We start from the raw sequence: 14,488 nt of genomic DNA on the forward strand, positions 1-14,488 counted from the left end.
AACCACAAGATCATGACCTGAGCTGAAGTCCAACACTTAACCAACTGAACCACCCAAGCACCCCTATACTCAAATGTTGACCTCTAAATAAAATTAAAATTGTGACCTTCCCAACACTTTAACTCCTCAGAGAACAAACAAATTCCCACACAACGATCCTCCCAAAAGCCCCATCCTATCCCTAGAGAAGGAATCATCCACCCCTCACCCTCACAATCCTCCACCAAGGTGTGGGTAGTCTTTTGAATTTTCCCAATAAGTCTCAGAGTAAAAATGCTGGGAATCCCTGACCTCAGCTTCCTGAGGTTTCTCTGTCTGGAGGAAATGAAAGCCGAAATCATCACCATACTCTACACACTGCCCTCTTTCTTGGTTTTGCTTGTCACCATGGTTGACCTTACCCTGCTGCTCCAGGAGACAAATTTCAGAAAGCCTGGAAAATACTATCATCAGGGCTTGTTTTGCTGTTCCTAAAAAAGGCCAGCCATGGGCTTGAGATGCAGCAGGGTGGGTGGGTGGATGGGAGCCCTGGGCCAGCAGGAACTGGGCACTGCTGGGTGGGGCCTCCCAGATAATGGAAATGGCTGGGTGTTCATGTATGAGTCTGATGCTCCACTCAAGGATACATGCCTACACACAGAGCCTTGGAAACAACTCCTCACCCTGGCCTTGAGTTCACCCAGCTAGGGAAGGGCTCTAGAAAGGGGTGGCTCTAAGTTTTGGAAACGTCCACTTTATTTGCAAGGAGCAGTTGGGAATGCTGCTCTGTGTACTATAGAGCAGTTTGTTTGTTTGTTTGTTTAAATCTTTGTTTGTTTCTGAGAGAGAGAGAAGGAGGGACAGAGAGAGGGAGACAGAGGATCCAAAGCAGGTTCTGTGCTGTCAGCACGGAGCCTGACGTAGGGCTCGAACTCACGAGCCACAAGATCATGACCTGAGCCAAAGTCAGATGCAACTGTCCCTGAACCACCCAGGCACCCTGGGCTGATTTGCTTTTTAAACGTTCTCCTTCCACAAGTAATATATTAACCCATTGTGTTGTGAAAGACTTGACCAGCACAAAAGTTCACAGTAAAATATGAACATCTTTCCTGATACAAACCATCATCCCTCTCCCCCTGTTCCCGGTTTGGTGTATGTTCTTATATATAAGCCCTTTCTCTCAATATTTACACACGCATACATGTATATGTGTATGTATTTAGACACACAATTGTGTGTTTATGCATGTTTTCAGTTTTATAGAAATGAAATTGTACAAAAGGTGATGGTCACATGATTTGATATTTTCACTGATGAAAATAAGTTGAGGTCTTCAGGATGCTTGCATGACAGAGCATGCAGAGGCATATCCATGGTGTTCTTTTGGTTGGAATGGACCATGATAGATTTCGTGGTTCTGATAGACCACACATCCTTGCACACGTATCTTCGTGCATATTGTATATATTTGGTAGGGTAGATTGTTAGAAGTGGAATTGCTGAATCAAAAGGAGTTACAAATGTTGATGGAATTGACCTCCTAAAAACTTTACCAGCATACACTTCCTCAGCTGGTCCTAGTTCTTTACCTGGTGGGGGTGACCCAAATCTTCTTTCTTAAAGGGTCTGGCCATCACTAATCTTACCTGGATTGAATTGTCATAGTTTGCCATTAACCTTAATCACAGGGCATGATAAACTAAAAGACCCCCTAACAGATCTCATGTATTCCAGACATATTCTTCTGTCTTCTGGTTTTCATTATTTCCATTGGAAATTTAGTTGTAATTCTAAGTGCCACTTTGACACATTATCTGTCTATTCTCTATAGCTGTTTTAAGATTTTTTTTATGGTATTGTGCAGTTTCATTGGGATATATATGAGTGTGGATATCTTTCCATTTACTTTGCTTGAAATTTATTGAGAGTCCTGGATCTGATGTCTTTTAAAAATTCCAAGACATGAGGCACCTGGGTGGCTCAGTCAGTTAAGCATCTGACTTCGGCTCAGGTCATGATCTCACGGCTCGTGAGGTTGAGCCCCACCTGGGGCTCTGTGCTGTCAGCTCAGAACCTGGAGCCTGCTTCGGATTCTGTGTGTGTGTGTGTCTCTCTCTCTCTGCCCCTCCCCTGCTCATGCCCTATCTTTCTCTCTCTCTCTCTCTTTCTCTCTCTCAAAAATAAATAAAAACATTAAAATTAATAATAATAATAATAAAAATTCCAAGACATTCTCAGGTAGGTAAGTAGATAGACAGACAGATATGCATTTTTTTCTGAACCATTTGAGAATAGGTCAGAGACATTGTACTCTGTTTCCCCCAAATACTTCCCAGTGCATTTCCTAAGAGCAAGGATTTTCTCTTTCATAACCGCAGTTCAATTTTCAAAATGCAGACATTTAACATTGATAAAAAAAACTATTTTCTAATCCACAGTCCATATTTAAATTTCATCAGTTGTCTCAATAAAGTCTTTTATAACTATTTTTTCCTAGTCCAGCATCCAATCCAGAATCACACATTGCATTTATTTCTCATGTCTTTTTATGTCTTTTTTCCATCTCTTTTAAAAGTTCCTCAACCTTTCTTTTGCCTAAAGTTCTTGACCTTAACTAGTTATTTTGTAAAATGTCCCTCAGTTGGTGATGCTTGACATTTCCTCGTGATTAGAATCAAGTTATGCAATTTTGACAGGAAAGCACTGAAGTGATGTCTTCTCAGTAGATTATGTCAAAAGGCACATGATGTCAGTCTGTCCTATTACTGGTGCTGTTATCTTTGACCAGTTGGTTAATGTGTTGTCTTATACATTTCCCTGCTATAAAGTTACTATTTTTTTCTTTGTGATTAATAAGAAATTTGAGGGGGAGATACTTTGAAATGATGTAAATTTCTGGTTCCTCCTCAAACTTTTATCCATAAATTTGATCACCCACTGATGATTTTCTTACTACTATTCCTTTCATATTTAGTTGGATTCAACCATAGGGAGACTTTTTCCTTTTCTCCTATTTACTTTTTTCATTTATTTTTATCTGTGTAGATTCATGAATTCTTATTGTATTCAATGGATTACAATCTATTACTATCATTCATATGTTCATCCTCAAAATGTATTTGGAGGTATTTGAGATTTGGCCAGTGGGAGCTCCTTCCGCTGGTTCCTGTGTTCTTTTGATATGTCTCTGGCATTCATTGAGCATTTTCTTACTTTATGAAACAACAATATTCCTGTCTTCTCTTGTACATTTCTGTTGCAGCCTACAATCAGCCCTTTTTCTTAGGAACCCCTGTTCCTTTTAGTGGAGAATGGTATTTAGAAACCAAGATTTGGGAGCTAGTTGTGTTTATTGCTACTGTAATGTAATCGATTCTAGGCCCTCTCAGGAGACAGAGTAAGGAAATAAACATATTTATGTATGTATATGTCTGTGTACTTATGTGTGTGCAAATACACATACATTTGTAAAATCTATGAGTTCATATCAATACCTCTGATTCCAATCCCACACCATTCCTTCCTCATTACCTATTTGTAAATCCATTCCCTGACAGTAAGAAACCTAACTCCCGTTATCCTGAATGCATCTGCTTATTTGCTCAGTCTTTCCATTGTTAAGCCAGCTCTTGGCCCTGCTTGCTGAAAGCTCAGCTCTAGACACACCAATCTCTACCCTAAATCCCCATTTTCAGCCATGCCAGCCAAAACTCTGCCTCCACACATGGTGAAGTGCTGTGCAGTTGAGGGCAGAATAGGAGGGGGTCTAGATCAGCACAGAACAGTCCAGAGCTTGAGAGAATGTATTAGTCACCTCTGATCTTTACATGACAGCCCTACCCCACCACAGCCTAATTCTCTCCAGCCACCTGCTGAGATAGTGAGCTAGAATCTCCCCACCCCCAAGGCTTTCCTCAACTTTCTTTCCCTTCTAGATCCCTTCCAAACCTTTAATTCCAGTTTGTTTCCTCTGCAGAGGAGTTAAGCTATCTCTTTATTATATATTCTCAACTGTTCATCTTCTGCAGCCAAGTATGCAGGTATCTTACCAAACAGAGAGCCCTGTGCTCAGGAGGAATGCATGCTTTAGGGGGAGACGCAGCTGCAGTCTGTTATGGTTTTAAATATTAGCTTTCCTCCTCAGACATGCATGTTAGATGTATTATTTTGGTGATGATTTAGAGGATGGACTGGAGGAAAAAGGGCAAGACCAGAGGCTGGGAAACCAGGCAGCATGACTTTTCAGTACCTAAGTAAGAGAAGATCGAGACTGAACAGGAAGGGCAGGGCAGTGAGGATGGGAACAGGGAAACTAATACGAGAGATATTTATGGGATAGGATCAGTAGGCTTGATGATAGATTGAATATGGTTGGCTGACGGGCAGGGAGGTGGTGGTATGGGTGGGAAGGCAGGAGACTGGGATGGATCCCAAGTGTTTGGACTGGGAGCAGGTAGAAGTGGTGTCTAATGTTCCTCACCATCCTCCTTGTCCTTCTGCTACTACTAACGATGGGGCCATTTGTTAAGCATGGACAGTATGTCAGACACTGATGAATGCTGGACATACGTCATCAGACATAATGAGACCATTTAATCCTATAGGGAATGTATTATTATCCAGTTTTCCAGATGAGGATGTAGTAACTTCCCCAAGATTTCACAGATAGCAAAAGGTACTGTGTGCAAGTTTTGGTTCTGAAACAGTGATTTTAGCTTGGGGCACACTGAGTTTGAGGTTCCTGTGTAATATCCTGGCAGACATGTCCTGCCAGCAGGTGAAAATACAGGCGCAAGCTCTGCAGAAAAACTGAAGTAGACGTACATCCATCCACAATGAGGTGGCAAGAGACACCAGGTGGTTAGTGTGGGAGGAATGGGGGAAGCTTATGGAGAAGGAGAGGAAAGGAGGGCTGAGATGGAACGCTGGGCACATCACCATTAAAGGACAGGAAAGGAAGAGAAGCTCCAGAAGAGGAATGGCCAGAGAGTGGGGAGAACCAGGAAAGTAGTGTAGTCCAAGGAAAGTGGTATGTCAGGAAGGTGGTGACCCGGCATGTTAAATACTGCTGAGTAAACCAAGCACTGAGGCATACCCAACACATTTGTCAACCAAAGTTGCATCAGTGAGGGAGAGCAGCAGGCAGAAGACTGAGTGCATGGGTCAAAGCAGTAAGGAGAGGCAAGGAAGTGGAGATAATGAGTACCAATGCCTTTGAGAAGCCTGGTGAAAGAGTAAGGAGAGAGAGAGAGAGAGAGAACATAATATCTAAATGGGGATTGCATAGAATTTTTTTAAAGTGGAAAAATGCAAGTTGCTTCTAACCTGAAAGGAATGTGCCAAAACAAGCGGGAGAGGTCAAAGATGCAAAGACTAGGAGGAGTTAAGTCTAAAAGAGGCAGGAAGAGCTGGTTCTGAAAGCCACAGTGTGTTCAACACGGTGAGAGGGGCACCTCTGGCAGCTTCAGAAGCAGAGCCTGCTACTGAGTGTGGAAAAGGGGGCCTGGGTGGGTTCAAACACAGATACCTTCATGGGGTAAACAAATAGGGGAAGGAAGTTGAGAAAATCCACATTTGGTTGCTTCTATTTTTTTTTTTTTTTTTAATCTGGAGGAGAGTCATTTCTGGATTAGAGCACCAAGAACTAGTGTAGAACTGGAGGTTTGATAAAAGGGTTGAATGTATGCAGTTGCTGGCGAGGTGGGTGGAAGATGGTATTGACCAGGGGTCTTTAAGTTCTTCTGGGCATTGTTGAGAGTGAGGCTGAAACTGAGAAGTAAAGTGTCTGAGGTCATACTGATCTGTGTAGTGAGCACTCTGTTTGCAAGAGGAAAGAGGATGGCCTGTGGAATAATTCATATTTGGATGCAGATCCAGAGCAGTGGAAGGAAAAAGGAACAAAGTTGTAGAGGATATTTAAAGTGCTACATCATGGCATCTAGCTTGTATGGTTCCAAGTGAAACCAGAAAGAGCTAAAGTAGAATGAGACACTTCTGCTTGAAGATGGCAGATTGAACACCATTTTTATCTCTTTAGCCTCCCAAACCCTACTAACATGGCAGGAAAGGGACTTCTTTCTTAAGGGTATAAACCCAAATAACAAAGGGAAATGGCAGTAGAGACCACAGTAACTACATTTTGGAAGCTGAAAGCAGATGATCAGTGGCAATTGACTTAGCTAAAACCTAAGTCAGGAGTTGAGGCACCAGGTAGCTCTGAATGGGGGAATGCAGGATGGGCTAAGAATATGAAGATTGATTGAGAAGCATTTAGATCCTGGGGTCTTCTCCCCAATATGAACACAAAACGAAACATTTATACAGAGGTCTTTGGACTGGAAGACATCAGGCACTGATGAGAGCTGCGATGCCATACTAAAAGTAGGAACATAAAGTCAAATTCTGTGTACTGATCAGAGTTTTTTTTTCTAGTTCCCTTCCTACATTCAGCTCCCAGGATGCTGAGAACCCAGTGGGAGATTGGAGATTTTTCTGCAGGGAATCTGAGAAGCCCAGAAGAAACTATCAAAAGATACTGATAGAAAACACAAAAGACATTTGGTGCTCACTCCACCTTTATTACTCTAGGACAAGGTCACCAACCAACAATCAGATTTTTAGCCCTGCGCTCCTAAATAATAAAGGCAAAGCAAGGATCACTAGACATTTGTTCTACTTTCTAGGGTATTTCTTTGGCTTTTTATTTTAACTTTTATATTGGCTTATAATTTTTTTATTGTCATAGTTTATTTTCAGAGTGCTCTTTGCTTTTTGACTTTTCTTTTTTAAAGCAACCTATTCTTATCTCACAGATTCTATGTTATTGTCTCTATTGATACAGATTCCTTTTTTTTTTTTTTTCCCCTGTTCATTTTGGTCTTTGCCTTTCAGATTGAAGGGCTGCCTAGTGAGCTGCCAGAAGGTTAGGTAGAAGGGTCTGGGAGCAAAGTCCCCAAGGAGAGGACAGGAATTTAGACAGAAGGACACAGAGGAAGAGGCCACTTATTAGCTCCGGGGAAAACTAAAAGTTGTTTGAGAAAGGAAAGGCAATTAATTAAACTGCTTCATAGGGCTCACTGGTGACTAGCATTTACAGCATCAAAACAAAGTAAACCCGAAGTACTGGTGGAGGGAGGGTAAGTTAAATATGTGTGGGAGTCTTTAACGGGCGTGATACCTTCACCTCCCTCCTTGGAAATCCACAAATAATGCCTGTAAGTCAAGAAGTGGCAATGTGATCCCAATGTGAGCAATATAGAGGCAAATATCAGAAGAGACAGCTCAGGGACTAACATGAGAATGGAATGGAGGACAGCGGAGGAACCCAGGAGACTGCCGCTTTTCTAAAGTTCTAGAGAATTATATTTGACTTTTAAAATTATGTGTGTAACTTGTAAAAATTAAATTAAAAGAGTGGAATGGGAATTAGAAGGGCCAATGGGAGCATGATGAAGGGGGTTCTGCCCACTCCGTGAATTATGCAGCCTGGTAGACCTCTTTGTGACTACATTAACCTGGTAAAAAGCCATGTCACTCAAGAGACAGGATACAACATGAAGTATTAATTTGTGGCAGACTGATAGCTGAGACATCAAATAGCATGTTCACTCCTCTCAGCCACCACAAAAAAAAAAAAAAAAAAACACCTGTGAACAGGGTTAGACTGTTAGCAGACTCCCTAGCATGTCATTTCAAAGAACTTCTGGTCTCTGGTGGATGGGAGACGAAACAGTCTGGAAAGTATGCACAAGCTCGAAGAACTGCTTTTACTGTGTGTGTGTGTCTCTGTGTGTCTGTGTTTGCACACAAGCATAAGTCCTTTCCACCTATATATATATATTTTTTTCAAATGTTTATTTATTTTTGAGTGGGGGGAGTGTGAGAGGGGGAGGGGCAGAGAGAGAGGGGAACAGAGGATCCGAAGCAGATTCCGTGCTGACAGCAGTAAGGATCCGAAGCAGGGTCTGTGCTGACAGCAGTGAGCCTGACGCAGGGCTCGAACTCAGCAACCCTGAGATCATGAGCTGAGCCGAAGTTGGACGCTTAACCGACTGAACCACCCAGGTGCCCCCACTTCCACCTATATGAAAGGAGATTTGTGCTGTGGAGAACAGAGATGGAGGGGCAGAACTAGAGAGGAAGAACCAGAGTAGTAACTGGTCGGACATTCCTCTCAGCATGAGTTCTCTGGAGAGGAGAAAGGGAGAGGGAAGAAGGAACAGTGCCCTTGAGGGCGAGGGATTATAACAGGAAGGAGGACTTATGGGTTCAGTTTTCCAGCTGCAGTTGCTCAAATGGGTCTTGCCCCTTCTGATAATAGGAAGCAAGAGGGGTAATGGCATAGTCCATGTGGACACGAGTGGGCCCCAGTTCTTCACAAGACCAAGTTGGCTTGGAGAGCTTCTATGAGCTTATACTGAGCCACAAGTTAGCTTAGAGTGCATGACAAGCTGGGCCGGCAGGGTGTGGGGAGTGAACTCGGCTCATCCCAGGAGGTAAGAGGGACGGGCCTGATCCATGGGATGGAATTGAATGTGCTACTGACTAGAGCTGCTACCTCTGTCAGCGTTGTCATCTCTGAGAGAGCATCACAACCACACGATGTCAGTGTTGTCAAAAGCATGGATCCCAGAATCATAGAGACCCAAAAAGGGACCCAGTTGTCCCTCTGCTTGGTGACTAGGCTGATGAGTTCTCAGATTATGCTGGACCAGGGAGGAATGCAGAGGAAGTTAAAATGGAGCTCTGAGCTCCAGTGTGGTAATTATCCCAAATGTGGTCAAGAAATCTTAGGATGGGACTGCCTGCACCAGGATCAGATTGTCCTCTGGAGGCTAGGACAGAGCCACAGCGTCAGAAATTCAGGCCAGGTCAAGAAACTAGTGAGGTTCCAGTTTGCACACTTGAGTTTTTGTTTTTTGTTTTTTTTTATTTTTTTATTTTTAATGTTTATTTTTGAGAGAGAGACAGAGACAGAACACGAGCGGGGAGGGGCAGAGAGAGGGAGACACAGAATCCGAAGCAGGCTCCAGGCTCTGAGCTGTCAGCACAGAGCCTGACACAGGACTCGAAATCATGATCTGTGAGATCATGACCTGAGTGCAGTTGGTTGCCCAACCAACTGAGCCACCCAGGCACCCTGCACACTTGAGTTTTATTCACAGCCATAACTGGCTATTATTTCTGCTATACCTGTTAGTATCTTTTTATGTGAGAAGACACAGAGGCCTGAAAACCTAGTTGTCCTAATAGTTGAAGAGCTATTGTTTATTGAGTGCAGTGCTAAGGGCCAAGTGCTTTATACCCAGAACCTCATTAAATCGTCATACACCCAGGGATGTAGCCCCATTATAATCTCCATTTTACAGGTAAAGGAGCTGGGATTTAAATAGATAAAGTAATTTGAAACTACTATCAAAGTAGGTAGTAAATGGCAGAGCCAGAATTCAGACTCAGTCTGGACTAATTCCAAAACCTGTGCTGACACTGAAGAATAACATGTTTAGATGGCACTCAGCCACAGAGCCTGGTTTTCTAGAAAGGAGATAGTGTCTGGACATCAGTGAGTAAGTGCACACATTCACTTTCTGGGGGTCTGTTAGCACTCCAGGAAGGTATGGTTGATGATGTGGAATGGCTGCCAGGGGAAAGCCCTGATGTGCAGCTAGGTGCTCTAACCTGGTAACTGTAGCAGAGGCAAGTATTGAACAAGAACCCTGAAAGTCTTCAAGCCTCAGGCATGCTTTTTCCAAAAGTGATTTTGAAACAGTTGAGGAATTTCTTAAATTTGGAATGTGTTCAATAAATGTCTGTTAAGTGAGGTATTCAGTTCAAGTTCTTTAAACCTGTGCCAAAGAGCCATCAACTTAGATCACAAAAGATCATAACATTGAAAGCTCTCTGTTCTGGCAAGCTTCATCAAGCCCGTGCATTTCCCTAGTAAATGCTTCCACATCTGTCCTCTCTTTCTCAGGTCCCGGCACTGCCTTGTGCCTTTATCACATCCAACCTATGCCACTGCAATAGCTTCATCCGTTCAGCAGGTGTGGCTTGAACACTACTCTGGGTCAGGCAGCAGGCGCAGTGCTGGGGACCAGAGATGAGGAAAATGTGGTTCCTGCCCTCAAGAAGCTCCTAGACTCAGAGGAGGATGAGCATCTGTGGCACGGGCTGCCACTGCCCACCCTGAATCCCCTTCTTCCTTAATGATAGCACTACTATTCCATATGGCTGCCCAGCTGCACCATACTTCCCCAGCCCCCCTTGGGCTTAGGTGAGGTCATGTGACCAAGTTCTTGACAAAGATATGTGAAGAAAGTGATACATGCCACTTCTAGGTTGGGAATGTCAGGCCTGCCTCCTCTACCTCTCTTCCTTCTCCCAGACTTGCTGGAGCCTAAATTTGCTGGTGACCAAGTTTCTATCATGCAAGTTAGTGACATAGGGGAGAACAGAGCAATGACTTTGAAGGACCCATGTCCTGGAATGACCATGAGGGGCAGACCTCCTCTGAAAACTGCTAACACGAGCAAGAAAAAGAAATATCCACATGATTTAAGCCACTGTATTTTGGGAACTCTTTGTTATAGACACTTACCTTTAGCCTAATCATAATAGGAGTATTAAAAAAAAGAGTCCAAAGAATTCCTGGTGCTATGACAAAAGTAGAAGAATCAGTTCAAGTAAGGCAGAAGGTAGGAAAATGGGAGAAAGCATAGGAGGTTTCCTGGGAGAGAGCACCCTTGCCCTGAATCTTGAAAGGTGAGTGTTTTCAGCAAATCTACTCACATTTCCCATTTACCCTTCATTCTTTTGATTTGCCATTTTGGTCCACATTACTTCTTTCAGATATATATTCTCTTTTATCCCTATTCTCCACCTGTTAAAAGCCTACACAGGATTCAAGACTCAGGTTAAATCTCGTTTTCTCCAGGGAAGGCTTCCTTGATCAGCTCCCCACAAGTGATATCTTCCTTTTCCAAAATCCTGTAGCACTTAGTCTTTATTATTTATTGATCACACATTTTATATCTTCTCTACCAATATCTGACACTTTTCGATAGCCCTCCCAGCATTTGTCACACTGCCTAGACTTGTTCTGGGTTCCCCAAGGGTATAGATATACCCTAAATTTCTATCGTTTTGTAACAAACCTACCTCTAAATTTAGTGGATTAAAACAACTATTTTTATTGCTTGCACTGCTTTAAGAGTTGGCTGGTCTCAGTTGAATGGTTCTCACTTATGGCCTTGAATCCTGTTGCATTCAGATAACAGCTGGGGTTGGAGTTAGCTGAAGGCCTGACTGGGCTAGATGTTCAGGATGGCTCACTCCTGTGGCTTGCAGCTGATGCTACCTGGGAACTCAGAGGTCCTATTAACCAGAGCGCCTACATTTGGCTTCTCCACGTGACACGGGCTTACATAATTATAGCTGGATTCCCAGAGGGTCATCAATTAAAAAGCTTGTGACTTAGCCACAAGAGACCTAGAATATCACTCTCATCACATTGTATTGGTAAAGCAAGTCACTAAGGCCAGCCCAGGCAGGGGAATTAGACTCTACATCTTGATGTGAGAAGCAGTAGGTACATTCAAGGAGATAAGGAATTAATGACAGTCATCTTCGGAGACTATCTTACCAAACCATGTAAACATGGAATCTAGAGTGATGGTCACTCCCACATCAAAACAAGTTGCCATCCTGCATTTCCTCATCTACAAACCAGAGCCCCAGGGAGACAGTGCTTCCCCTTCTCCAAGTCAGCCACTAGAATTCATTGTTAGTCTGGCATTAACCTGGGATGGGTGAGACATTCAAATGCCAAGGTGTCCACCAAAATCTGGATGGCTCAGTGTTTGTGAGCCAAGAGGTTTCCAGGAGAGGATGGAAGAGGTCATGGAGAGAAAATGTCTCTGGATTAGAGATAAAACATTTGTTTCTTTGTGTTTCTTCTGAAAATCATTTGCCACCCATCTTTGCCCAACCACCCCTAATGTGGGGGTAAAGGACAAGGATTACAGCAGAGCTAAACTTAAGAAAGGGTTGCACGATGCTTACCTTGGAGAAAGACTTTTAGCTAAGCCCTTAGCCACCCACTTGAGTTGAATTTAGGGCCCAGCACAACCGCTTTCTTGTATAGCCTCTGGCTACAAGAGGAGGAGACCATTCTCTCACAAGCTACCACCAGCCACACTAGCCTTTGAACTTTGTGGTAGACAAACAATGGCCTCCCAAAAGTATCCATGTCCTTAATCCCCAGAAACTGTGAATATGTTATGTTATATGGCAAAGAGGAAATAAATTTGCAGAGGGCAGATGCTCATCAGCTGACTTGAAGAGAGGAAGAATATCCTGGATGATCAGGGCAGGGCCAGTGTATTTAAAAGTCTCCTTAAATGTGGAAGAGAGAGGCAGCAAAACAGCCAGAGCCATATAAGGAGATACAGCGATGAAAGCAGAAGTTGGAGTGATGTGCTCACTGGCTCTGAAGGTGGCAGAGGGCCAAGAACCAAGGAATGTGGCAGCCTCTAGAAGCTAGAAAAGGCAAAAGCCAGATTCTCTTCTAGACCCTCTAGAAAGGGACACAGCCTTGCTGACACTCTCAGACCCATTTGGGACTTACGAACTACAGAAGTGAAGATAGTAAATTTGTGTTGTCATAAGCCACAAAGTTTGTGGTAAGTTGTTATAGCAACAATAGGAAACTAATACAAACTCAAAGGGCCTCAGTGATTAAAATGGGAGTCCTATCACAGGGGACAGTGGGCCCATACACCACTTTGACTGATAATATTCAAGAGAAGCAAATCTCTGGTCAGGACCAGTCAGGACTGCTAGGATGAGGGGTGGAGAGGAAGGTGGCCAAAGCTGATAGTAGGCCTTCCTGAGAAAGTGAGGAAGAAGAGGAGGCAGTGAGGATCCAGTGGCCAGAGGAAGCCATTTTATGAAAGAGACCACTTCTCTTCCCAAGAGGAGGGACTGGGAGAGATTGCTGTGTTGGGTGGCATAATTTCCCCTTCACTGCCCCTTTTGGAAGGACATTCAGTAAAAGCTGTCTCACCCTACAAGCTTTTGGAGATGGATTTGATTTGTGTGTGTTCTGGATGTACCTCTGAGTGAAGTGTGGTCACAGAGCAGCCGAAGTTGCTCATTAAATGAATGTTGCATTTCCTTGTCTAAAGTACAGAAATTTATGCCAATCCGAGCAGTCCTTGCCCATAGTCTGAGAAGGAAACTTTTAAAGAGCCATCAGGGTACAACAAGCAGGAGCCAGAGAGGTGGTCATATTTTATAGTTCAGTTCTCTTGAAATGGGGAGCAAACTTCTCTCTAATCCTTTACCATCAAGAAGAACATACTATATAGTGTCTTGGGTTTGGAATTCAAAACTCAAAATAAGTTTCTTTACCTTTCAGGTCAGGCAGTTTCTCCCTCTAAGGTTAGTTAAAAATAAATAGATAAGATGGGAGTCTCTGTCTGTCTCTCTCTCTCTCTCTCTCTCAAAATAAATAAAAATAAACATTTAAAAAAATAAATGGATAAGGAAGATGAGGTCTGTGGCTTTTTAATAGGCATTTATTGTCCCCTCCTCTCTGCACCTGCCTTCACTGGAAAACGGGGATGGGTGGGGGAGATGCCACCTCTGCTGCTTCTGTTGGTGAGGGAAGCAGCCCCCCATGGGTGATTGGAGCTATCAGGGACAGAGCTATCTGGCTTTACCCTTGTGAGAAGGTGAGGGTGAGAGCGGTTGCACTGCTCATAAATTCTGAGGTGGAAAGTGCTGCTCGGGCTGCTCCATCTCAAGGCTGCTCTAAGGGTTTGTCCACTCAGGGCACTCACTGTGTGGGTGGTGGTAGCAAGATCCCCAGTGTCAGCTGGCAGATGTGCCCAGGGGTGGGGCTCAATTCCCCTTACCCCTCACAGTCCCCGAGATCCCTGCCTTAAGAAATGATTCTTGGGGCACCTGGGTGGCTCAGTTGTTGAGCATCTGACTCATTTGACTCATTTGACTCTGAGCATTTGGCTCAAGTCATGATTCCAGGGTTGTGGAATCAGGCCATGGAGCCCACTTAAGATTCTCTTTCTCCCTCAAAAAAAAAAAAAAAAAAAAAAAAAAAAAAGATTCTCTCTCCCTCTCCCTCTTACCCGTCTCTCCCACTCTCACTCTCTCTCTTCAAAAACAAAGATTCTTGGCTTAAAAACTCAGCCCCTGATTTAGACTTAACATTTTTTGCTAATGTCCTCCTCTGCCATTGTCACAGCTGGTTAAAAGATAATATATAAAAAATACGTGCAAAATGTAGAACAAATTAGTTCCCTTTTACAGTCTTCTCACAAAATAATGAAATCAATCTCCACAGCTTCCTGAACCAGAGCTGTACTCAACACAAAATACCATAGGTAGATAGCAGAGCTGAGGGTTGTGGATTATGCCCCAACTTGATTCTTCCAAGCCTCTCTATTCTCCATCCTTCAAGAATTGCTCAAATGCATTATCAGATTCA

Source organism: Puma concolor, chromosome C2, assembly GCF_028749965.1.
Source record: "Puma concolor isolate L17-30 chromosome C2, mPumCon1.1.hap2, whole genome shotgun sequence".
NCBI classification, from domain to species: domain Eukaryota; kingdom Metazoa; phylum Chordata; class Mammalia; order Carnivora; family Felidae; genus Puma; species Puma concolor.